The 25,347-nt window shown below is 34.8% G+C and overlaps 1 non-coding gene and 1 pseudogene across 1 annotated transcript; both read left to right on the top strand.

Annotated features, from left to right (window-relative positions):
* The window catches only part of LOC111542173, a 173,730-nt pseudogene that overhangs the window by 98,970 nt on the left and 49,413 nt on the right, over positions 1-25,347 (top strand).
* LOC111545479 lies at positions 3,632-3,794 on the top strand. Its single transcript, XR_002732480.1, has one exon. It is a non-coding gene; the product is annotated as a U1 spliceosomal RNA (small nuclear RNA).

Here is a 25,347-nt window from a genome sequence, read left to right as displayed (position 1 = left end):
TGTCTTACTATGTTGCCAAAGCTGGATTCAAACTCATGGGCTCAAGCAATTATCCCACTTTAGTCTTCAAAGTAGCTGGGACTACAGGCATGTGCCACCACTCACAGCTAACCAATGCAGTTTTTTCAATCAAGTTGAGCCATATTTATATAATTGACTATAGATCTATAATCAACCAAATATGTAGAAAAGTATCTGATCCAGCCTAGGAGCTGTGATATTGTCTGAAATAGTTGAACAAAAAAAAGATGGAAAGATTAGATTAAAAATGAAATTACATTTTAAGACACAAAAGTAGTTCTAAGACGCTCATGAAGTGCTGAAACTCAATAGAACAACTTCTGATAAGCTCCTTATTAAATAGACTGGAAAACTCAGGAAAACAGTATGGCTAAATTAGTTAACTTAGTTTCTTTTCTTTTCTTTTTTTTTTTCTTTTTTTTTTTTTTTTTTTTTTTTGAGATGGAGTCTTGCTCTGTCACCCAGGCTGGCACCATCTCGGCTCACTGCAACCACTGCCTCCTGGGTTCAAGCAATTATCCTGCCTCAGCCTCCCAGGTAGCTGGGACTACAGGTGCCTGCCACCACGCCCAGCTAATTTTTTGTATTTTTAGTAGAGACAGGGTTTCACCATAGTAGCCAGAATGGTCTTGATCTCCTAACTTCGTGATCTGTACGCCCAAAGTGCTGGGATTACAGGCGTCAGCCACCATGCCTGGCCGTTAACTTAGTTTTTCAACAAATTTTACCTAGAAGATGTGGAATAAAATATATCTGAATTTATTCTGATAAATTCTCTGTGAATATAAAGATTTATTGTAAATTTTACTTTACATATAGCTTAATATATGGGATAGCAATTTGTACAGTAGATTTTAGAGTATTATGCATCAAATTAGTGGTCACCTATAGTAATTCAAAATAATACCTAAGAAATGAAAATGATGGTTAGTCTGATGTCATTGCTGATAGTTAGAAAATGTTATAGTAAAAGCATGAGTTTTGTTAGTTTTGAACAAAATTCAAAATATGTATACCTAAATATAATACAGTAAATCCATAGAGTGTAGACATGGAAAAGCAGTCTTTTGAGTTTAATTTTGGAGTGTAACAGTTTTTGTGTTAATGTGTGTGTTTCTTTTTCTTAATGTGTATATTATTTCAGAATCTTCATTTATATCAATGAATCTGTGGCAGAGTACAAGATGTTTTAATCTACCATGTTATTTAATGTTCTGTTAAATAGGTGGTGAACTAAACTTACACATTATTTCATATTTGCTTAAACAAAATGTGTGTAGAACATAGTCCTATGCTTATTCATTTAATCAGCAATGTATATTGAGTGCCTGTTCTGCATCAGGCAGTGTGATAGCATGTTTATACATAATAATGAATATATCAGACATTTTTCTGTTGCCATAGATTTGTTATGTAGAAACAGACATTAATCACATGTAAATATATAGATGGATAGATCACTAGATAAATATAATTCAAGAGTAATCAATTTTGAAGCAATGTGCTGGGATGCTGGGAGCTATCGGATTATTTAGGAGATTACCTGATCTAGTCCATGAGACATGAAAAGAGAGAATAATTAAGTAAACATTTTCCTAGCAAAATGACATTTGAGCCAAAATATGACAGATAATTTATCAGTTGGGGTTCAGACAAGGAAGCAGAGTCATTATAATGTTACTGGTGGAGGTTCTTGACTATGAGTCATCCAGGTTTTTGGTATTTTGAACAAAGATTTTGACAACACACACAAACAAAGCAACAAAATACTGAAAGAAAAAATCACAGATTTATTGAAATAAAAATACACTCCACAGAGTGGGAGTAGGCTCAAGCAATCAGCTCAAGAGAACTTGTTACAGAATTTTCTAGGGTTTAAATATCCTCTAGAGGTTTCCCTTGGGTTACTTGGTTGCAGCCTATGTAAATGAAGACTTGACCTGCAACCGGTCTGATTAGTTACAGGAGGTGACCAATCAGAGACTGAAGTGAAGTTACAAAGTTACATTCTGTGCAAATGAAGACTTGGCCCATAACCAGTCTGATTGATTGAGGGAGGGGACCAATCAGAGGTGCTTTCCATTTTTTGTCTGCGATGCAGTGGAATGGGAGGGGGTGTTGCAAAGGGAGCAGCCTCTGATCCCTTTGTTACTTGGGTGTAGAGAGGTGAGGTTTTACTTTTGATTCAGTTTTAGGGAGTCAGTGCACATCGGCCTTAGGTTCTTTGCTTCCAGACTATATTATCCTGTCTCAATATGAGTTATAGAATTAAAAGTTTAGTACAAGTATTAAACCTTAGAGTTGTGAGGCTAAACAGGAGAATTGAAGGTTGGGAGATAAGAGTTAGACAATCAGAGAACAAGTCACTAGTTTCTGCCTGAAGTACTTCCTGCCTAAGTACCTGCAGAGGAAAAGCTAAGAAAATCCAATTTCATAAGAGGACTGTGACCTAAAGAATTTGAGAGGAAGCTACTATTGCTGTATAACTCTTGCCTTTATTTTGATCTGGGGTCACTGCTGTTTGTCCGATTATTAGCAATTGGGTAGACAAGACAGACATAGAGTGGAGGAGTTCAAAAACAATCTGAAATCTACCAGGTACCCTTGGGTCTCTCTGCCATCTATGTGACCACAAAAACCCACTTACAGGGTAATGGTGGTTACCTCACTTCTCAAATCTTCCACAAGTTTCTCTTTAGGCCAACTCTAATCAAGAACCCAACAAAAAAGGGATGTAGGCAATGTAGTTCCCTACTTAACCAAGTGGCCAATAGAAAAAATATAGTGTAGATGAGTAAGAGTTAGCTAGATGATAATGATTTTAGGAATAAGAGAAACAATCTAGAGACACAGAGGCCTGATGAGTGCTGTATGCATCATTTTAATTAATTTTCTAATAAAGTAAACCCTTATTTATGTGCATCATTTTATGAAAACACTTATGTTTTAGTTTGGTTTTTGAGAGAAGTGGATTAAGCATTAAGCATTTGAATAAATCACATAAAAAATGTTAAAAAGAAGCAAAAGTTATTAATATCATCATAAACACAGATGATAAAAGGGAAATATCTACTTACATTTTTGAGTTTTTAAATGAACACTGAAAAGTAGAAGAACAATTTAAGGGTTAAGAAATGATGGTTAAGAGAGTTAGCAATTCAGACTTTTGGATATATTTTATGGAAGCTAACATGATCCTGAATTAATTTTCTTCAGAATATGAAGGCCACATAGTGTTTGCCTTCCTCTGGACAATTTCTTTTTTGTTTTGGGCCATGAAACAATTCATAGATTCACACCATTGCAAAAAGTTCTTATGCATAGTGGGAATAATTATTCTGTGGCTTATGCAATTAGGAGCTTTAGAAAGAGTAAGGTCATGCTGATATAATAGGATAAGTATTTATTTGATATTAAGTTCAATTGATAGTGTATCTTCTTTCAATTTTTAAATTTTCTTCCTCTTTCTTTCTTTCTTCTTTCTTTCTTTCTTTCTTTCTTTCTTTCTTTCTTTCTTTCTTTCTTTCTTTCTTTCTTTCTTTCTTATTTCGCTATTGTTTCTAGGCTCTATAATGACTTAGGCAAGTTATTAATTAAAATGTTGATTATTATACTTATCTGGAAACAGAGATACCATAATCATGAAGGTGGTTTTTCCAGGGTGAGGCTTATCCATTGAACTCTGGGTGTGCTGACCCCTATGATTTCCCCAAATGTGGGAAATTCCAATGCACAATTTGTGGTGGTGGTGCAGGACTGTGTTCCTACTCTCCCCGGTTTTATTTTTTCAATATTAAAATTAAATTTAAAACATAAAAAATAAAAATGTTGATTATTATAAATGGGATATGAGACTTTTAAAGCATCACTTTTGTACTTACATAGCTATATTAAACAATAAATTGTGTAAGAAACCAGTCTATGCAAAAAAGTAGAGACAACTACCTCATAAAATTAACGTTTTTATTTAGGCAAGAAGAAATTGTACCGTTTGAATTTTGTCTAATATTGATGAAAATATCACTGAGAAATCTCAATACCGTAAGTTTTAACTCATTTGATCAATTGAAATGGAACCAAAAACAAACAAAAAAATCAATAAAAGATCATGGGAAATAAGTTAGTATGTAATTTAAAATTTACATTGCTAATGCAATGGTAGCAGTATCAGATCATCACTTGACTTTTTTTCTACTTTCAAAGAGTATAAACATACAATCATCGTAATTTAAAGACCTCATGAATATTTCACAAATCAGATGTAGGTTATTATGATAATGAGCAAGAAAAGAAGATTTGCTCATATTTATAATTTTTGATGAAATAAAATCATCCCTTTTACTTTCTGCTTTTGTTTCACACATCTCCAATTATAATATTATTAGCGCCTATATCAATTTTTTCAGCAATAGTAAACACTAAAAAGAACTAATGCAGTCAATGAACTAATTTTGTTTAACAATGGTAGGAAGAGAAACCTTTTATGCAAGTTTAACAACTGTTTGCTCTTAATCTCTTTTCTGTTTATATCACGCTTCTAAGAAAATAATGTATGACATAAGATATACTAAAATATTTTTAATCTAGAAGGAAGAGTTTCACACAAAACATGCCACAACCTCCCAATAAAGTACAAGATATAAAGTCAATTTTTATATAAATCCATGGAGTGTTTTAAGTTATGGTTGATGGTAAGCGCAATCTCTACTCAAATATTATTGAGAATATTTGGAAAGATACTCCAATAAGGCTATAGTAAATTCCAGCTAAAAAGCATGTTTAAAAATGCATGCTATGAAACAGTATTACCATATTATTTTATGTACACCTCCAGCAGCTCCTTTAATATTGTTTTGCTAAATATAATGTACATAACTATCAGCAGACACAGTGTCTCTTATAACCATCAATCACATTTGCCTAAACATTTAAATTCCATTTAAGAAATGTATATCAAGTGCTTACTCTACCATGCACTTTTCTAAGTGTTTGATATAAACCAGTAAGTGAAACAAACAAACTCTTTGGCTTATAATCTTGCATTCCAAATATAACTTTAAAATTTCGACCTAGAATTTTTTCACCTCCAATTCATTCTTATTAAAAATCAAAACAGTCGTCTTTAGTAAAGGTGTTACTCTTCTTGCCTTCTCAGTTTTGTAAAGAGTACTGAGATTTTCAGTGCTGAGAAATTCAGCTATTCAAATTTCTAATCTTTTTTACATTTTTTTTGAAATTGGTTTACAATTCTGTTAAAATATCATTTTTCATCATTATTGTTTTTATAATTATATTTCATCATTATTTTCACATCCATTTTAGTAAATTGAATTTCCCTTTTCCTCTAATTTACTCAATTGTTATTTCAGCCATTAATTTATTTAATGACCATTTGTTAAACATCTGTATTCTGTGTGACATATTATGACTGAACTATTACAGTAGTTTCCTAATGGCTCTCCTTATCTCTTTTCGTTTCCAATGAATTCCGCAAGTTATTGCCCGTAATTTTTTGAAACTAATAATAGTTTTATTAATGTTAACTTCCCTTCCATCAACTATCAGTGACACCCATGTGCCAGCAGGGTAAAGTTCGTAGCTATGAATTGATCTTCACATTTTCTTGTCCCAATGCCTGTTTTAACTTTATAACTCTCTTCACTTACAGGAAATTTTGTCACAGTAGAATGATCTATTCAGTCCTCAAATGTGCCTTTCCAGCTTTGTCTTTTCCATGGATTTTTTTTGTTTCTAATGCAAAAGTACTCTTCCCACTCTTCTTTCTATAAAAAGCTTGTAATTCACTCAAATTCAAGCTTAAAACCTACTTCCTTCATGAAGTCTTTTCTAACCACTTGAACAGTCTAAACTATTCTATCCCATTTCGGTGTCACTTAACATCTTATTTTATACTTAATTTCATATGGCTTGCATTTCTATCTATTTATATGTATTGCTATTAATTTAAACTTTGTCTTACTCCTAAATTAGGTTTATCTACAAGTTTATGTGTAAACCACAGAAAAAAATGACAAAAATTATTAAGTGAGAAATTTGGCATCTTACGTAAATAAATTTTGAAAAAGGAAATAAGGATAAAAAAATTTTAGGACAAGAAAATGTCACATATTATCATAAACTTGACTGTAAAATTCAAGTAACTCAGAGAAAGAGTTTCATGATTGGGAATTTGATAGCAATGTAATAATATAACTAAAATATCACCCAGAATTACCACTCTGTTATTGAAATCAAGGAAAAAAGGATTCTTATGCATCCTCATAGAAAGTGCAGTGTGTAATTATTGAATAACACTGTCAATCATAAAATATAGAAATTCATTGCTAAGATTTTTTAATATTAATTTTTCAAACTAGGATAATTAAACCTGGTCAAAATGTATCTCTGTAAATAATATTGCAGTGTGATTATCTTAGTCTTTTCTGTGCTGCTTTAAAAGAATACCTGAGACTGGGTAATTTATAATAAACAGAAATGTATTTATTAGCATTCTGGAGGCTGGGAAGCTCAAGGTCAAAAGACTGGCACCTATGAGGGCTTGCTGCATCATCTCATGAGAGAAGGCAAAAGGGCAAGAAAGGGCAAGATATCAAAATCACAACCTCAAGCCCTTTTACAATCAGCATTAATTCATTTGTAAGGGTGGCCATCATGACCTAAACACCACTTAGTAGCCCCCACTTCCAACATTATCACATTGAGATTAAGTTTCCAATACATGCTTTTTGGGAGATACATTCAAACCATAACCGGCTTCAAACTCAATCTGTTTCATAAATGCAGCTGTTACATAGCATGGATAACACTAATAAAAACTTCAGTATTATCCATAGAAGATAAAATATATATCCTTCAAAATTATATTACATAATAAAATTTAATAGCTAGTTGAGATCAATTTATGCCCTACATGCTGTCACTGGAATTTCAACATATGAAAAATGTGACTGATCTTTAATTTTAAGAAAGGAATTCTTAATTGCAGAGGAAATTGTGTGAATAAATGCTGTTTTAGACATATCTGGATTTAAAAAAATTAAAAAAAATACAAAATGAAATTTAAATTTAATTTAACATTATATTGAAAGTTATAATTTTTTGAATGATGTTTAAGTGATATAATAACAGCAATAAAAACAGTATTTTGGATCTAAAAGACTGAGCAAAAACTATCAGAGCATAAAAAACTGAAATTGAAAAAAGGAGATAAGATATGCAAATATAATACGTTTTATATTTTTTATGTATTTGAGAAATATGGTAGCTATTAGCACTTTCGTTGTTTAAATGACTAACAATAATAGGAAAATCTAAAACCAATTATTTATCTCCAATTGCAGAGTTGAGTAAAAAGATAAAATTAAAACAAGGTGACTTGTAGAAAAAGATAGAAATTTTAAAAATAAAAATGGAAAGACATTTTTAAAAAAATCAAAACACAGAACACCTAAAACAAGTTAAGAGATATAAGGTTCAATAAATAAGTATATCTACTAAAATAAAATCATTTGAAATATACCTTTAAAACATATGAAATTATTAAAGATTTACCTAAAATAAAATATTTTTTAAAAGTTTAATGTAAATGCAGTTCAAACATAGAATAAACAAATACAGAAAAAATAAAATCCTGGGTCAAGATATTAATATCATACAAATTTAGAATTCATGATAAAAAGCATCAAATTGAACAAAAGAAGTAATTTTTTAGTTGTGGAAGGGAATAATTCAATAAAAATATATAAATTCAGCAAATGTATGTGGCAAAGAGACAATATATGAAGATAACAATGAAAATCTAAAGTCAAATTGAAAACAAAATCATAATAAATGATCATCATACTACTGACATTTTTTACATCAAGTGGAGAAAACTAGACAAACTTTTTTTTTTTTTTTTTTGAGATGAGTCTCACTCTGTCGCCCAGGCTGGAGTGCAGTGGCGCAATCTCGGCTCACTGCAACTTCTGCCTCCTGGATTCAAGCCATTCTCCTGCCTCAGCCTCCTGAGTAGCTGGGACTACAGGCACGTGCCACTTTGCCGGGTTAATTTTTTGTATTTGTAGTAGAGAGAGGGTTTCACCATGTTAGCCAGAATGGTCTGGATCGCCTGACCTCGTGATTCGCCTGATCAGTCTCCCAAAGTGCTGAAATTACAGGCGTGAACCACCACTCCCAGTCGACAATCTTAATGATACATACACAAGCATATCTTCCAAAGCAAAGTCAGGAATAGGATGCATATTTAAGATAAACTAAGGCGTCTGTTCTATATATTATTAAACAATTTACAAATAACTAACACTAAGTTAATTTTTGTTCTAAGTTAAACCAGTGTGTTCCTCTGCCAAAAGGGAAATGTGAAAAGGCTATGTCAAACTTTCCATACTGAAATCACCTCATCAAAATTGCATGCACCTAGAGATGTTCAAGATGAGCCTCATGTTTTGCCTATTTGTTAGCAATTTGTTTTTTGTTTTTTTTTTTTTGTTTTTTTTCACCTGAATTTGTATCTGACTTTTCAAATCTTTGAGATTGAGCATCTTCACCAGGATATGTTTGGTAGGAGATTAATTATTTTGCCTTTTTAGGTCGACCTGTGATCCACAGATTTAATTTTCCCGCATTTTAGTGAAACATTCTTTCATATCTTCAAATGCCTTTTCTGGTTTTCTTGTTAGTGTATTTCTTCAAACACACCTATCTAATCACCAATCTAATGGGTCAGCCACATCTATTCTTCATGTACATTATTTTTGATTAATTTCCTTCTTGTTACACTGTATTTAATTCCAGCTGTTTTTCATCATTTATTATGAGTTTTACTCCTAGCAGTATTAATATAGTCCTATATTGATTAACAGTAGGGTTATATTCTGCAAAATGCATCATCATTAGGCAATTTTGTTATGCAAACGTGATAGATTGAACTTACTCTAACCTAGCTGGTATGGCCGACTACACACTTAGGTTATACAATATGACCTGTTGCTCTAGCCTACACATCTATAAAGCATGTTACTGTACTGAATATTGTAGGCAACTGTAACAAAATGGTGTTTGTGTGTCCAAACATATTTCAACATAAAAATGTACAGTAAAAATATGATATAAAAGATAAAAAAAGTACACCTGTATAGGACACTCACCATTAATGGACCTTGTGTGGGACTGGAAATTGCTCTAGGTGAGTCACTGAGTGAATGGTGAGTGAATATTAAAGCCTACGACATTGATAATAGTGTATGATATTGATGTACACTATTCTAGACTTTATAAACACTGTACACTTAGGCTATGCTGAATTCATTAAAAATTATTTTTCTTTCTTTAATAATAAATTAATCTTAGCTTACTATGACTTTTTTAGTCTATAAATTTTTAAGTTTTTAAACTTTTTGAGTATTTTGTGATAACAGCTTAAAATGCAAACACATTGTACTGCTAAATAAAATGTTTTCTTTTTCTTTTTTTTTTTGAGACGGAGTCTCGCTCTGTCGCCCAGGCTGGAGTGCAGTGGCCGGATCTCAGCTCACTGCAATCTCCGCCTCCCGGGTTTACGCCATTCTCCTGCCTCAGCCTCCCGAGTAGCTGGGACCACAGGCGCCCGCCACCTCACCCGGCTAGTTTTTTTTTTTTTTTTTAGTAGAGACGGGGTTTCACCAGGTTAGCCAGGATGGTCTCGATCTCCTGACCTTGTGATCCGCCCATCTTTTTCTTTTTAAACTGTTTTTTGTTGTTGTTGTTAAAACTAACACACTAACACACTAACACACATATTAGCCTAGGCTGGAAGGCCTTCAGGGCGAAAACATGCATGGAGTTGTCTTTTTTTTTTTTTTTTTAATTGTGACGGAGTCTTGCTCTGTCGCCCAAGCTGGAGTGCAGTGGCATGATCTATCCTCACTGCAAGCTCCCCCTCCAGGGTTCAAGCCGTTCTCCTGCCTCAGCCTCCCGAGTAGCTGGGACTACAGGCGCCCACCACCACGCCCAGCTAATTTTTGTATTTTTAATAGAGACAGGGTTTCACCGTGTTAGCCAGGATGGTCTCTATCTACTGACCTTGTGATCTCCCCACCTCTGCCTCCCAAAGTGCTAGGATTACAGGCATAAGCCACCGTGCCTGGCCAGAGCTGTCATCTGTCATGATAAAAATGGTTTCTTTTGGAGTATCTCCTAAAGGATCTGCCTGAAGATGTTTTACTTAACTTGTTTTTTAGTAGGTAGAAAAAGTACACTCTAAAATAATGACTAAAAAGTATAGTATAGTAAATATAAAAACTAGCAACATAGTTGTTTATTATCAATATCAAGTATTGTGTACTATACATAATTGTATTGCTACATTGTTGTATGACTGTCAGTGCAGTAGGTTTGTTTATACCATCATCACCACAAACAAATGATTAATGCATTGTGCTGTTGTTACAATAGGTAGCTAGTCAGACATGAGCAGGGCAGGAGAGGGCTAACCCCACCCGCTGGGAATGTAAGGCAACCATCAGGTGATGGTCCAGCAGTTATCATACTGGCTTTCTAAAATAATAATTGGCCGCAGCTTGTGCCAGGGAGAGGCAATTTCCCAACAAATAAAAGCACTTGAAATTGGTAATACACAGCTTCCAATGCCATCTCAGGATATGAGCAAGTTGGCTCAAGCACACACATTAAGAGGCAAAGTGGCAGAGCATGACTTGCCAGGGGCATTCCACCGGAAAAGGGAAGAAAGCCTCAGGTGAGCATGTGTACAGCTCCAGTAAATACACTGTGCATGCTCACCTACCAAGTGTCAGCAGGCCACCGCACATGTGGGCTGCTCACCCTAAGGGAAGAATCAAGGGAAAGGGACGCAAGACCCCAGAAGTATGCCAACATATAAAAACCAAAGTCAAAAGCTCAAGCGCAGGGCGGGGCGCGGTGGCTCACGCCTGTAATCCCAGTAGTTTGGGAGGCTGAGGCGGGTGGATTAGGAGGTCAGGAGATCGAGATCATCCTGGCCAACATGGTGAAACCCCGTCTCTACTAAAAATACAAAAAAATTAGCTGGGCGTGGTTGGGGGCACCTGTAGTCCCAGCTACTCTGGAGGCTGAGGCGGAAGAATGGCGTGAACCCGGGAGGCGGAGCTTGCAGTGAGCCGAGATGGTGCCACTGCACTCCAGTCTGGGCCACAGAGCGAGACTCCGTCTCAAAACAAACAAACAAACAAACAAACAAACAAACAAAAAGCTCAAATGCCATACTTGTCCTTCAAGTTGCCCACTTGAGACCCTCCCAAGTGTACTTTCTTTTACTTTTCTTTCTTTCCTGCTCTAGAGTTCTTCAATAAACTTCCACTCTAAAACTTACCTCAATCTCTTTTTCTGACTTGTGCTCGTCGGTTGAATTCCTTCTTCTGAGGAGGCAAGAAATGAGGTTGCTGCAGAACATACAGATTTGCTGCCAGTTACTCATGTATTTGTCACCCCTAACACTGCAATACCTTAAGGACTATGAAGTGGCTAGGTCATAGGAATTTTTCAGCTTCTTTATAATCTCATGAGACCACCATCATATATGCAGTCCATCACTGACTAGAATAATATTATGTAGCATAGGACTATATTTGTTTTTTAAGTGAATTCTGAAACTTTTCTAATTCTCCTTTTACCTCTTATTTCATAGGGTTCATTAAAAAGTTTTATGAAAATGCAATTACATGCAAATATCTTCATTTCCTACAGTGTCTCCTTCGAAAGTTTGTTTTCTGTCATTTGCATGCTACAAATAATAGCATAGTCTCACATATTTTTTTCTCTTGCTCCTAATAGTATATGCAATTTTCACTAAATAATAAACTCTCTTGGTTCCCTTCCCTGTTTACCTGGGCATGATTTGAGTCATCTCTGAACCACAGAGGAATGCTTGAGTGCAAAAGATTTCTCAAGACCTATTCATCCATGCAATTGCTTGCAGCAAGTGTGAAAGCATTGAGATTTTCATAGCAGCAGATGGAAAATTATCTCTCTATGTACTTTATTTTTTCTGAGTTAAAATCTCTATATTATGGGACACCTCCATTAAAAATGGATATTCCATTTAATGTGTGTGTGTAGGGAACTGGATTTTTTAAAATTTATGTTTCTTCATTGCTTTAAATGTGTCAACCTCTTTAGTGGGAGGTTGAGTGTGAAAATGCTTTACAATTCGTTAGATTTTTGCTTGGTTTCTCATGTCTAAATAAAGTATAATATATGAGAAATACGGAAAAGTAAGTTTGCAATATGACACCAATTTGGTTAATGAGAATAAATTAAAGTTGAAAAGCAATCAATTAAAAAGAATTAGCATTAATCACAGAAATGCAACATTGTAAAGCAATGGTAAGGGGCTGAATTTACAATAGCGTGCATCTGCAGCAAAATCAAACAGCTTTAAAATATGGAATTAAAGTGTATATGATCTTGTGCTTCATAATTATATATATATGGGAAATTTAAAATTAAAAAATATATATAAATAGGGAAAAAAAGTCCTTGATATTGGTCTTGCTAGTGACATCTTAAATATCACACTAAAAGTTCCGGCTACAAAAATAATAAATGGGAGTATATCAAAGTAAAACAAATAACAAAACAAAACAAAAAGCTTCTGAAGAGCAAAGAAACAATCATAACAAAAAAGTGAATCCATGGATTGGAAAAATATATTTGGAAACCATACATCTGATAAAAGATTAATAAGCAAAATTTATTTCAAAAAATATGCATCTGATAAGGGGTTAATATGCAAAATTCATACAAACACTCGTACAACTCAATAACAAGAAAACATATGGCCTAATTGTAAAATGGGCAACTGCTGAGGGAAGTCAGGGACCCCGAACGGAGAGACTGGCTGAAGCCACAGCAGAACATAAATTGTGATGATTTCATGGACATTTATTAGTTCCCCAAATTAATACTTTTATAATTTCTTACGTCTGTCTTTACTGCAATCTCTGAACATAAATTGTGAAGATTTCATGGACACTTATCATTTCCCCAATCAATACCCTTGTGATTTCTTCTGCCTGTCTTTAATCTCTTAATCCCGTTGTCTTCTTCATAAACTGAGGAGGATATATGTCGCCTCAGGACCCTGTGATGGTTGCATTAACTGCACAGATTGTTTGTAGAGCATGTGTGTTTGAACAATATGAAATCTGGGCACCTTGAAAAAAGAACAGGATAACAGTAATCTTCAGGGAACAAGGGAGATAAGACTTGGAGCCTGACTGCCCCAGTGAGCCAGGTGGAACAGAGCCATATTTCTCTTCTTTCAAACACAAATAGGAAAATATCACTGAATTCTTTGTCTCAGCAAGGAACATCCCTGAGAAAGAGAATGCACCCTGAGGGTAGGTCTATGAAGGGCCCCCTTAAGGCGGCCGCCTTTTATGGTGGAAGCCAAAGGAATGAAATAAGCCCCTGGTCTCCTGTAATGCTCCCAGGCTTATTAGGATGAGGAAATTCCGGCCTAATAAATTTTGGTCAGACAGCTTGTCTGCTCTCAAACCCTGTCTCCTGATAAGATGTTATCAATGACAATGTGTGCCAGAAACTTCATTAGCAATTTTAATTTTGCCGGATCCTGTGGTCCTGTGATCTCGCCCTGCCTCCACTTGCTTTGTGATATTTTATTACCTTGTGAAGCATGTGATCTCTCTGACCCACACCCTATTCGTGCACTCCCTCCCCTTTTGAAAATTGCTGATAAGAACTTGCTGGTTTTACGGCTGGGGGAGCATCAAGAAACCTGCCGACGTGTGATGTCTCCCCCAGACACTCGGCTTTAAATTTCTCTCTCTTGTACTCTTTCCCTTTATTTCTCAAACCAGTCCAGACACATAGGAAATAGAAAAGAACTCACGTTAACCATCGGGAGTGGGTTCTCCGGATAGGCAACAAACCTAAATAAACACTTCTCCAAAGAAGAAATAAAAATGGCCAGAGGTATATAAAAAAGGATCTCAACATCACTCATTATCAGGGAAATGAAAACGAAAACCACTATGATAAATCAGCTTACACATGTTAAAATGGCCACGATGAAGACAAAAAGATAACAAGTGTTGGTGAAGCTGTGAAGAAAAGAGAACCCTTGTACACTGTTGGTCTGACCATTTTGGAAAGCATATGTGGAGGTTCCTGAATAAATTAAAAATATAATTACCATATGACCCAGCAATCTTTCTTCTGGGTATATGGTAGCCCCTCGTTTTCATTGTTTCACTTTCTGTGGTTTCAGTTTCCTGTGATTAACTGGGGTCTAAAATTGTTAAATGGAATGTTTGGGGAATAAACAATTCAGAAAGTTTAAAATTGTGCAATGCTCTGGCCAGGCGCTGCGACTCACGTCTGTAATCCCAGCACTTTGGGAGTCTCAGGCGGGCGGATCACAAGGTCAGGAGATCGAGACCATCCTGGCCAACATGAAGAAACCCCGTCTCTACTAAGTATACAAAAATGAGTCAGATGTGGTGGTGGGTGCCCATAGTCCCAGCTACTTGGGAGGCTGAGGCAGGAGAATCACCTGAACCCAGGAGGCAGAGGTTGCAGTGAGCTGAGATCTCACCACTGTCCTCCAGCCTGGTGACAGAGGGAAATTCCATCTCAAAAAAAAAAAAAAAAAAAATTGTTCACTGTTCTGAATAGCATGATATCATCCCATGCCATTCTGCTTTAACCATCCAGGACATGAATTATCCCTGTATCTAGTAGATCCACACTGTATATGCTCCCTGCCTCTTAGTCATTTCATAGCTGTCTTGGTAATTAGATCAACTGCCACATTATGGCAGTACTTGTGTTCAAGTAATTCTTATTTTATTTAGTAGTGGCCCCAGTGTGCAAGAGCAGCAATACTGGCAATTCAGACATGCCAAAGAGAAGCCATAATGAACTTCCTGTAAGTGAAAATGTGAAAATTCTCAACAATTCTCAACTAAGAAAAAGAATATATATATCTGCCACGTTTGCTAACATCTATGGTAAGAACAAGTCTTCTATCCTTGAAATTGTGAACAGTATATTGTTACAATTATTCCATTTTATTATCAGCTATTGTTTTTACTCTCTTACTGTGCCTAATTTATAAATTAAACTTTTATCATAGATATATGTATAGAAAAATCATAATACATATGGGTTATTATATATTATATATAATATATTACATAATATATAATATGTTATATATATAATAATGCATATATAATACTGAACATATATATATGTGTATATATGGAGAACCTGGGAGGCAGAGGTTGCAGTGCAATGTGGAGGTTCCTAAATAAATTAAAAATATAATTACCATATGACCCAGAGATCTTTCTTCTGAGTATACAGTAGTCCCCCCCATATATATATGGGTTCAGTACTATTCATGGGTTCAGGCCTCTGGTGGGGTGTTGGGGTATAGCCTCGGAGAGTAAGGAGAGAATAGTATGTACTCAAAGGAAATAAAACCACCACCTTGTAAAGATGTCTGCATTTCCATATGCATTGCAGAATTATTCATGATAGCCAAGATATGAAAACAATCTAGGTGTCTATTGATGAGCAAATGGGTAAAGAAACTAGTATACATATAGAGTGGGGAAATAAGTCAGCCATAAAAAAAGAAGAGATCTTTCCTTTTGCTACATCATGGATGGACCTAGAGGCCATATACTAAGTGATGAAAGCCAGAAACAGATAAATTTTTAAAAATTTCACGATATCACTTTTATGTGGAATCTAAAAAAAAAGTCAACTATACATAAATAGAGAATAAGAAAGTGGTTATCAGTGTCAAGATGTGGAGGAAGAGAAGGAATTGGGGAGACGTAGATCAGAAGATGCAAAATAGAAGACATGTAGGATGGACAAGTCTAATAAACAGTGTGCAACATGAAGGCTATGTTTAATAATAGTGTATTGTATTCAACATTTTCATTAAATCAGTATATTATAGCTGCTCTGCCTCAGAGGAAAAAAAATGAGTAAACTATATGCGATGATACGTTAATTTGTTTCACTATAATAAACCGTTTTATTATATATGTATCTCAAAGCATTGTGTTGCATAATAAAACTGGTAAAGCTATATATATTTGGTCTTTATCCTCTTCCTTGGCAATCAGCTTTCACAATTTTGGGGATCTCTGAAGTGATGTGTCTTTTTAATAAATGATGGCTTGGGGCTTCTGGATAAACTCAGGATGGAGGCTGGTTGCCAGAGAAACCAACTATGTGATTAAGAGTTGGGGTTTTCAGTTCCACCCTTCAACCCCTGGGGAGAAGAGAGGTGTTGAAGGTTGAGTTTATCATCAACTCAACTTCTTACCCTATGCTGTTTCTCTGGGCTAACAATCACTGTCTCCTTACCTACCAAATCAATCTTCCTAACCTAGCACAGAATCATATCTTATGGCAATTCTACTCTGTCACTCCTACCAGACAGCTGATTAACAAAGCCCTCCTGTGTGGTGCCTTTGTATCTTGTACCTCTTTCTATGATTGTACTTTCTACTGTATTACAATTATTTGTATTGTAGGCTTTGAGGGCAGAACCTTTGTCATATTTATCTCTGTTCTCTCTAACTTGTAGCAGAATGTGTGATAAATTATAAGTACTCAATAACTTGGTGAAATTTAATTACACATTTTGTTAACTAGTAGTACATAAGGAGGGAAAAGAGAAAAATTCTCCAACATAGGTCAATGATAGGGGTTTTTTGTTTGTTTTGATCATACTATACATTAAGCTGAATAAAGCTAATACAAGAACACATTTTTTCATTGTTCTAAAAATACGTTATTTTGTAGAAAGGAAATAAAAGAAAGATGATTGTTTTAGTCTGTTGTCTGCTGTTATAACAGAATACCTGAGACAGGGTAATTTATAAACCACAGAAATTTATGGTTCTGGAGGCTGAGAAGTCCAAGAGCATAACACTAGCATTGAACCAGAGCCTTTCTGCTGAGTTATCCCATGCAGAAGGCAGAAGGGCAAGTGAGCACATGAGACAGAAAGAAAAAAAAAGAGGGAATCAAAATATCATGATAGTTTACCCACTCCTGAGGTAACAACATTAATTTATTTATGAGGACAGAGTGAATCACCTTTGAAATACCTCAGAACTCTTAATACCACCCCAATGGCAATTAAATTTTAACAAGTGTTTTTTAGGGTACATTATAATTATAGCAATGATCATTTGTTGAGACAACTGTGATTATAATACTATGTTCCAAGAATGGTATGGGTGCCTGACACAGACCATTAATTTTCACTATAATCTTGCTGTATAGAAGGTTGGATGCACCCCAGTTTATAAAATGTGGAAACTGAAGATCAGAGATATATTTGTTCATGGTTACATTGAAGTGATCTAATCTATCAATATTTGCCTTTTGTCCTGATAATGGTGTTGCTGTATCTGTGCCATACTGTTTTTTGTTTGTTTGTTTGTTTTGTTTTGTTTTGTTTTGTTTTTTGAGACAATGTCTCACTCTGTCACCTAGGCTGGAGTCCAATGGCATGATCATGGCTCACTACATCCTTGACCTCTTGACCTCCTCAGACTCAAGCAATCCTCCTATCTCAGCCTCCTGAGTAGCTGGGACTACAAATACACACCACCGCTTGACTAATTTTTGTATTTTTTGGTAGAGATGTGGTTTTATCATGTTGCCCAGTATGGTCTTGGACTCCTGAGTTTAGCAATCTGCTAGCCTCAGACTCCCAAAGTGCTGGTATTACAGGCATGAGCCACCATACCCAGCTCCTGTGCCATACATTTTGAAAATAAAGGTTTCTGTAAACTGAGATGAGTTTAATTTGAAATATATATTTTTAAAAAGGGTATAATGAGGCCAGGCGCGGTGGCTCAAGCCTGTAATCCCAGCACTGTGGAAGCTGTGACAGGCGGCTCACAAGGTCAGGAGATCCAGACTATCCTGGCTAAAATGGTGAAACCCCGTCTCTACTAAAAATACAAAAAATTGTCCAGGCCTGATAGGGGTGCCTGTAGTCACAGCTACTGGGGAGACTGAGGCAGGAGAATGGCGTGAAGCCAGGAGGCAGAGCTTGCAGTGAGCCGAGATTGCACCACTGCACTACAGCCTGGGCGACAGAGCGAGAGTCCGTCTCAAAAAAAAAAAAAAAAAAAAAAAAAAAAAAAAAAAAAAAAAAAAAAAAAGATAAATAATGAAATAATTATAATAAAACATTCAAATAAACCAATTTTAGCTTTTACCTATATGTATTCTTTGATAAAAATAAGATCATATCATAATGTATTCTGTGACTGTGCTTTTCACCCAGTATTATATTGTGAATGTATTTCCATGCCAATAAGAATTCTACTTTTTCATTTTTAATGTCTGGTAGATCTTCATTTATTCAGTGTGTCTCCTACTGCTGAACATTAACTATTTTTTGAGAATTTTTTATTTACAACATCGTTATAACAACCTCTATAATTCTCTGTATACATCTTGTGCAAATAATCATTCTATTGAACTATGCTTCTAAAAGGAGAATTGTGGTTTTGTGTTTGCCCTAAGACATTTGTATGCCTATATTATGTTTCTGAGGCTGCTATAGATTATAAATTCCTCAAGGAATTATGCTTTCTAGTTTCTTTCTATACCTTAGCTATGCATGGTATTTTTGTCATTATAACGATTACACTCTCTTAAATATATTCTTTCCTAAATATTTAGCAGCTTAGGACAAAGTTATGGGGAGGAAAAAAAAAATAAAGATAATGGTTTTATTCCAAACATTATAAGATACTGTTTTCTTTGTTTGGTCATAAGTCTGTTCATCTGGTCTTACTTGCTTTTCCATTGAAATCTTTACGTGGAATTTTTGCTGTTGAGAAATAAAATTTAGTTTAAAAAATAAGCAAAACACAAAACAAAATGTGGCAAACACTTCTCACCCACTTGAAGAGCTACACGCAGTCAGTGTATGATTATGGAATAAAGCCATAAGTTAAGCCATGAAGCAATGAACGGGAGAATGAAGCAGGAAGAAATCTGTCCATATTGCTCCATGTTGAATGCTTTCAGTTTCTCATTTTTCTCTGTTAGGAAGAGTTAAAGCCCAGGTTCTCAATACAAGGTGGGGAGAATCTCTGGGGAGGAAGGCCCTGGAAATTGCCTAGGGATAGTGTGTTGACACTGATAATCTCTCTAGTCATAGAAGAAACTCCTGGTTCTGTGATTTACTTTATCTTGACAAAATGGAAATTTCTGTAACTGTCTCCATCAGCAGCATCTTTTGAAAAATAAGATTGCTTCAGCAGTTAAGTTTTAAAATGCTTCACTTTTTTCTCTGCTTGAACTTCTTGCCCTTTTCCCATCATACCTTTTAAAACAAATTTCCTGTCAAGTTACAGTTTACTTTAATTCATTTTTAACAAGTATATAGGCCTGTGACTAATCTAGAGATAATTACAGTGCCAATCCTATTGACAAAATTGAAATACTGAAATGAAAATATCTGCATTTCCACTCTCTTTTCCCAGTAATATTAACCTGTCACTCCAGTGCTGTATCAAAAATTCCTTGGCTTCTTTTCTTAAATCAAATTTGCCCAAAGCTCTGAGAAACCACATTTTCATAAGCAACTTAGGCTACATCTACAAGCTTCAGGAGTGAGATTACCGCCTTGCCTGTATCAGAAATTTTATTATGTGATATTAAGAACTTTGAAAACTGACTTATGCTTCTCTATTAAACTCACACTCAGAATTTAGGGGGATTCCTAATTAGCTTCTTATGCCCTAGTTAAGGTGTTAACCAGTTGAGTTTCCATTTCAAAGGCAGCATAATGAAAAAGTGACTGTTTCTCACTTAAGAACTACCGTACTTGTATTTGCACAGTAATTCTATATAAAAATTCAGCATCATGGAAAGTATTGCAATGGAGAAAGCTATAAACATGAACAATTTGCAAAAGAGGAAGAAAAACATTCATGAGGCAATTTACACCTTGTTACCTAATTTGAATTTTAATAGGCAGACTCCTACAATAGTCACATGCTGGAAGGAAACATTGACTGAAAAAAGTCAAAGAAGATATTATCAGATAATTATCATACAGTTTAAAATGCATATTCTATTTGTCAATATATAGTGCTTTAAAAAAGTCAGGGCATCATAGAAAATTCAGAGTTTAGATCAGAAACACTATACCAAATGCAAAGTAGTATTATAAATCTCTGAAGAGACGAACTTTTACTTCTCCATTGTACAGCAGTAAAACTAGGGAAACAGCTCTCTATGATCAAGGCAAATGCTATGCCACCAAATTTTGCATAAAATGCAAAAACACAAATGTTTTATAAAATATCATACCTTTTGGAGCTGTGTACCACCCATGAAGAAACACAGAAAAAGATGGTCTGAAAAAGAAAGAATAAAAGCTGTGCAGATGACAGAGCAGAGAGAGAGAGAAATACACAGTAAAACCATTTTAGAGCTTGTGATTAAGATGAGCATTAATATAGTGTGAATGTGTGTTCCTTCTAAATCTCATGTTAAAATGCGACTTCCGATGCTGGAGATGGACATGGTGGGAGATGTTGGGGTAATGGGGACAGATTCCTCATTAATGGCTTGGTGCTATTTTTGTGAGACTGAATGAGTTCTTGCTCTAGTAGTTCACATTAGAGGTAATTGTTTAAAATAGCCTAGCACCTCTCCCCTCTCCCTCTCTTATTCCATCTCTTACCATGTGAGAGACTTGCTCTCTTTGGCCTTCTACCATAATTGGAAGCTTCCTGAGGCCTCAACAGAAGGATTTGCTGGCACAAGTCTTCTTATATATCTTGTAGAACCACAAGCCAAAATAAATTTTGTTTCTTTATAAATTACTCAGCCTCAGGTATTTCTTTATAGCAACACAAATGGACTATTACAGTCATCAATAAATAACCTAAGTCTCATGTAAGACCATTTAAGGCTTTTAAATGTTCCTGGCAATTGGTGGGCCTATTACCAGCAAGAGTCTTCTGAGTACACAGGAAGAGTACTGTTGCATAAACAAACCCAAAAGCAAACTAAAAAATGAACTCTCTTGTTTTATTGTGGTAAATTCTGCACAATGTATTATCAGAAATGTGCAGCTATCAGCCACATTACCATGTTCCAATACTGCACATAAGTGCACACTCCCTCTATATATAATTGTAATAGATTTGTTGCCCAATGCACACAGCAAGTCAATATGTGGAGACACTAGGTAGCAACACAGAAAAAGGTGTAATCCTAGGGCCAAAAAATGAGTTGGGAGGAATCCTCAAATTCATCTCCCCAAAGAGTCTGGGACTAGGGTGTTTAAGGGTTTTGGAGTGAGATCAAGTATGGATATTGTAGATTGGTTGAAGAGTGCAGGGTGAAGTGATGGGACAGAGAGACGAGGAATCCGTATTCTCATAGTAATCTCATTCCTCTGAGGGTATCTGGTTGCTGGAATTCAGGGTCTAAAAATCATCTAAAGTGATCCTTAAACAAAAGCCTTATGGTTCTGACGTCAGAAATCCTGTCTATAGAAACAGTGAGGTCAGTATCTAGTGCTAACTGACTCTTATCACGGAAGAAGTAGGCCAGAGTGAAGCCTGCTTAATTGTAACGGTATTTCTATACAGAACGTGGCATGCACTTACCATCAACCCCGTGGAGGCAGTTTCATATACAGCATTTTTAATCAGAATAAAATAAAAGCTACCTAAACCCGGATTTACAAAGAAAAGCAGCAGTGGTTTAAAAACAACTTTTACCAGGAAGGCCTCAGCATATAAATAACATGAGGACTTCAATTAAAAACACCTGTTTAAGGCAAAATTGATTTTTAACCCTGTTCTTTTAGAAAGCTACTAGCACATAAGAGTGTTTTCCTGGCTTGAATGTTTCTATCCTTTATATCTATCCATTATGGTCACTTGGGTTGTTTTCATGTTTTAGCTATTGTGAATAACACTGGTATAAATATGGGTATACAAATGTCTCCAGATTCTGCTTTCAATTTTTATTCAATATATACCCAGAAATGGAAATATTGGATCATGTGGAAATTCTATGTTTAAAATTTTTTAAGGAATGCCATACTGTTCTTTATAGTAGCTGTGCCATCTCACATTTCTATTAACAGTTCACAAGAACTTCAATATCTCCACATCCTCAACAACACTTCTTATTTTCTGTGGTTTTTTTTGATGGTAGTCATTGTAATGCATGTGAGATAGTGTCTCATTGTTATTTTGTTGTGTCTCATTGTTATTTTGATCTATATTTCCTTTATAATTAGTGATATTGAGCATCTATTGATGTGTTAACTGGCCAATTGAGAAAATGTTCTCTTAAATATTTTACACATATTGATCAGGTTGTCTGCTTTTTGTTGTTGTTGTTGAATTTTAGGAGTTCATGTATTCTAAATATTAATCACTTATCATATATATGATTTACAATGTTTTCCACCATTCTGGGGCTGACTTTTAATGATATTAATAGTGCCTTTTCACACATTTATCTATATAACAAACATGCACATCTTGCACATGTACCCCTGAACTTAAAATAAAAATTGAAAGAAAAAAAATTGTGCTTTTTGATCAACAATTTAAAAAAATTGTAAAGTCCAATCTATTTTTTAAATTATTGCTTATGCCATTAGTGTCATAACCAAGAAATCATTGTCAAAACTAATGTCATAAATCTTTTGATCTATGTTTGTTTCTGAAGGTTTTATACTCTTAGATTTTACATCTAAGTCTTGAGGTTATTTTGTTTTATCCTTCAAATATGAAGGAGAAATAAAGACTTCCCTAGTCCAAAAAAAAAAAAAAAAAAAAAAAGCTTAGGTATTTCATTAACATCAGGTCCAACCTATAACATATGCTAAAGGGAGTCATTCAGTCTGAAAGTAAAGAATATTAATGAGAAATAAGAAATCACGTGAAGGTACAAAACTCACTGGAAACAGTTAAGTATAAAATAAATACAGAAAATTATAACAGTCTAAGTGTAGTTTGTAAACCACTCATATCTTAAATAGGAAAACCGAAAGACAAAACTATCAAAAGCAATAAATGCAACAACTTTTAAAAACATAGACAGCATAATAAGATATAAATAGAAATAACAAAATTTTAAAAAGAGGAAGGGATGAAGCTAAAGGGTAGAGTTCTTATTCATTTTCTCTTTACTTATTTGTTTTTGCATTAGAGTTATCAGTTTTAAATAATGGGTTATAAGATGTTATTTGCAAGCCTCATGGTAACATTCAAATCAAAAAGTATATAATAAATACATGAAAAATAAAAAGCAAGATATTAAATTATACTACCAGAGAAAATCACCTTCAATAAAGGAAGATAGGAACGAAGGAAGGGAAAACAACCAGAAAAAAAAAAAAAAAAATGGCAGGAGGAAGTCCTTTCTTATCAATAATAACACAATATAAATGGACTAAATTCTCCAATCAAAAGACAGAGTGACTGAATAGATTAAAAACACAAGACCCCACAATCTATTGCATACCAGAAATGCACTTTACCTGTAAAGACACATAGGGACTGAAAAATGAAGAGTAGAAAAAGATATGCCATGCCAATAAAAAGCAAAAAAAGAGCAAGAGTAGCTGTACTTAGGCAAAATAAATTTCAAAAGAAAACTATAAGAAAAGACAAAAAAGATCATTATATAATAAAAATGGTATTGATTTGGAAAAAAGATATAACAATTTTAAATATATATGCACCCAACACTGAAGCACCCGGATATATGAAGCAAACTTTATTAGACTTAGAGAGAGACCACAAGACAACAGTTGTAGGAGACTCCAACACCCCACTGTGAGCACTGAACAGATCTTCCAGACAGAAAATCAACAAAGAAACATTAGCTTTAATCCACACTATAGAGCAAATAGAGCTAGGAGATATTTATAGAACATTTCATGAATGGAATTGGAATATTCATACACAAAGACTTGATGAATGCTAGAGGTGATAGATACTCCATTTACCCCGATTTGATTATTACAGGTTGTATGTCTGTATCAAAATATCTCATATATCCCATAAAGATACACACCTACTATGTACCCATAAAAATTAAAAATTAGAAACATAATTTTAAAAACTTCATTGGAGGAAGCAACTACAGATGTGGTGAAAATAGCAAGACACCTAGAATTAAAGGCAGAGTCCAAAGATGGGACTGAATTTCATCAATCTCATGATAAAACTTGGACAGACGAGGACTTGCTTCTTACAGCTGAGCAAATAAAAAATATGTATTTTTTTCTTTTCTGAGATGGAATCTACCCCTGGTGAAGGTGCTGTAAACATTGTTGAAATGGCAACAAATAATTTAGAATATTACATAAACTTAGTTGACAAAGTAGTAGCAGGGTTTGCGATGACTAACTCTAACTTTGAAAGAAGCTTCAAATGTTAAGAAAATGCTATCAAACAGCATCACATGCTATAGAGAAATTTAATATTAAAAAGTCAATTGATGCAGCAAATGTCATTGTTATCTTATATTAAGAAATTGCCCCAGGTACCCAAACCTGCAGCAACCACCACCCTGATGAGTCAGGAGCCATCAATATGAAGGCAAAAATATCTACCAGCAAAAATATTATGACTCATTAAATGCTCAGATAATTGCTAGCAGGTTTTAGCAATTAAATATTTTAGTTAAAGTATACACATTGTATTTTTAGATATAACGCTATCACACACTAAACAGACTGCAATGTAGTGTGCACATAAATTTTGCATGCACTGGGAAAGCCAGAAAAATTGTGTGATAGTGCTTTATTGTGATATTTACTTTATTGCAGTGGTCTGAAACTGAACCCAAGATATTCTACAAGGTATGTTTGTATTTCTTGTTACTGTTTTAATGTGTTCCCAAAATTTTATGATTTGGAAACTTATCCCCAAATTCATGTGTTGATTAAAGTTGGTGACTTTGGGAGGTAATTAGGATTAGATAAGGTCTTTAGGGCTAGGTCCTCATAAATGGGTCTGTGGCTTTATAAGGAGAGTTAAAGAGACCTGAGCAGATACACTTTCTCTTTCTCTCTTTTCATATGCTGGCTTCTGCCATGTTTTGATACAACAAGAATTCCCTCACTTGGACTTTCCAGTCTTTAAAACTATAAAAAATTCCTTCCTTCCTTCTTTCCTTCTTTCCTTCCTTCTTTCCTTCCTTCCTTCCTTCCTTCCTTCCTTCCTTCCTTCCTTCCTTCCTTCCTTCCTTCCTTCCTTCCTTCTT

Source organism: Piliocolobus tephrosceles, chromosome 2, assembly GCF_002776525.5.
Source record: "Piliocolobus tephrosceles isolate RC106 chromosome 2, ASM277652v3, whole genome shotgun sequence".
Taxonomy (NCBI): Eukaryota; Metazoa; Chordata; class Mammalia; order Primates; family Cercopithecidae; genus Piliocolobus; species Piliocolobus tephrosceles.
The sequence above is the reverse complement of the archived record's forward strand: the minus strand, read 5'-3'. Positions and strand labels throughout refer to the sequence as shown.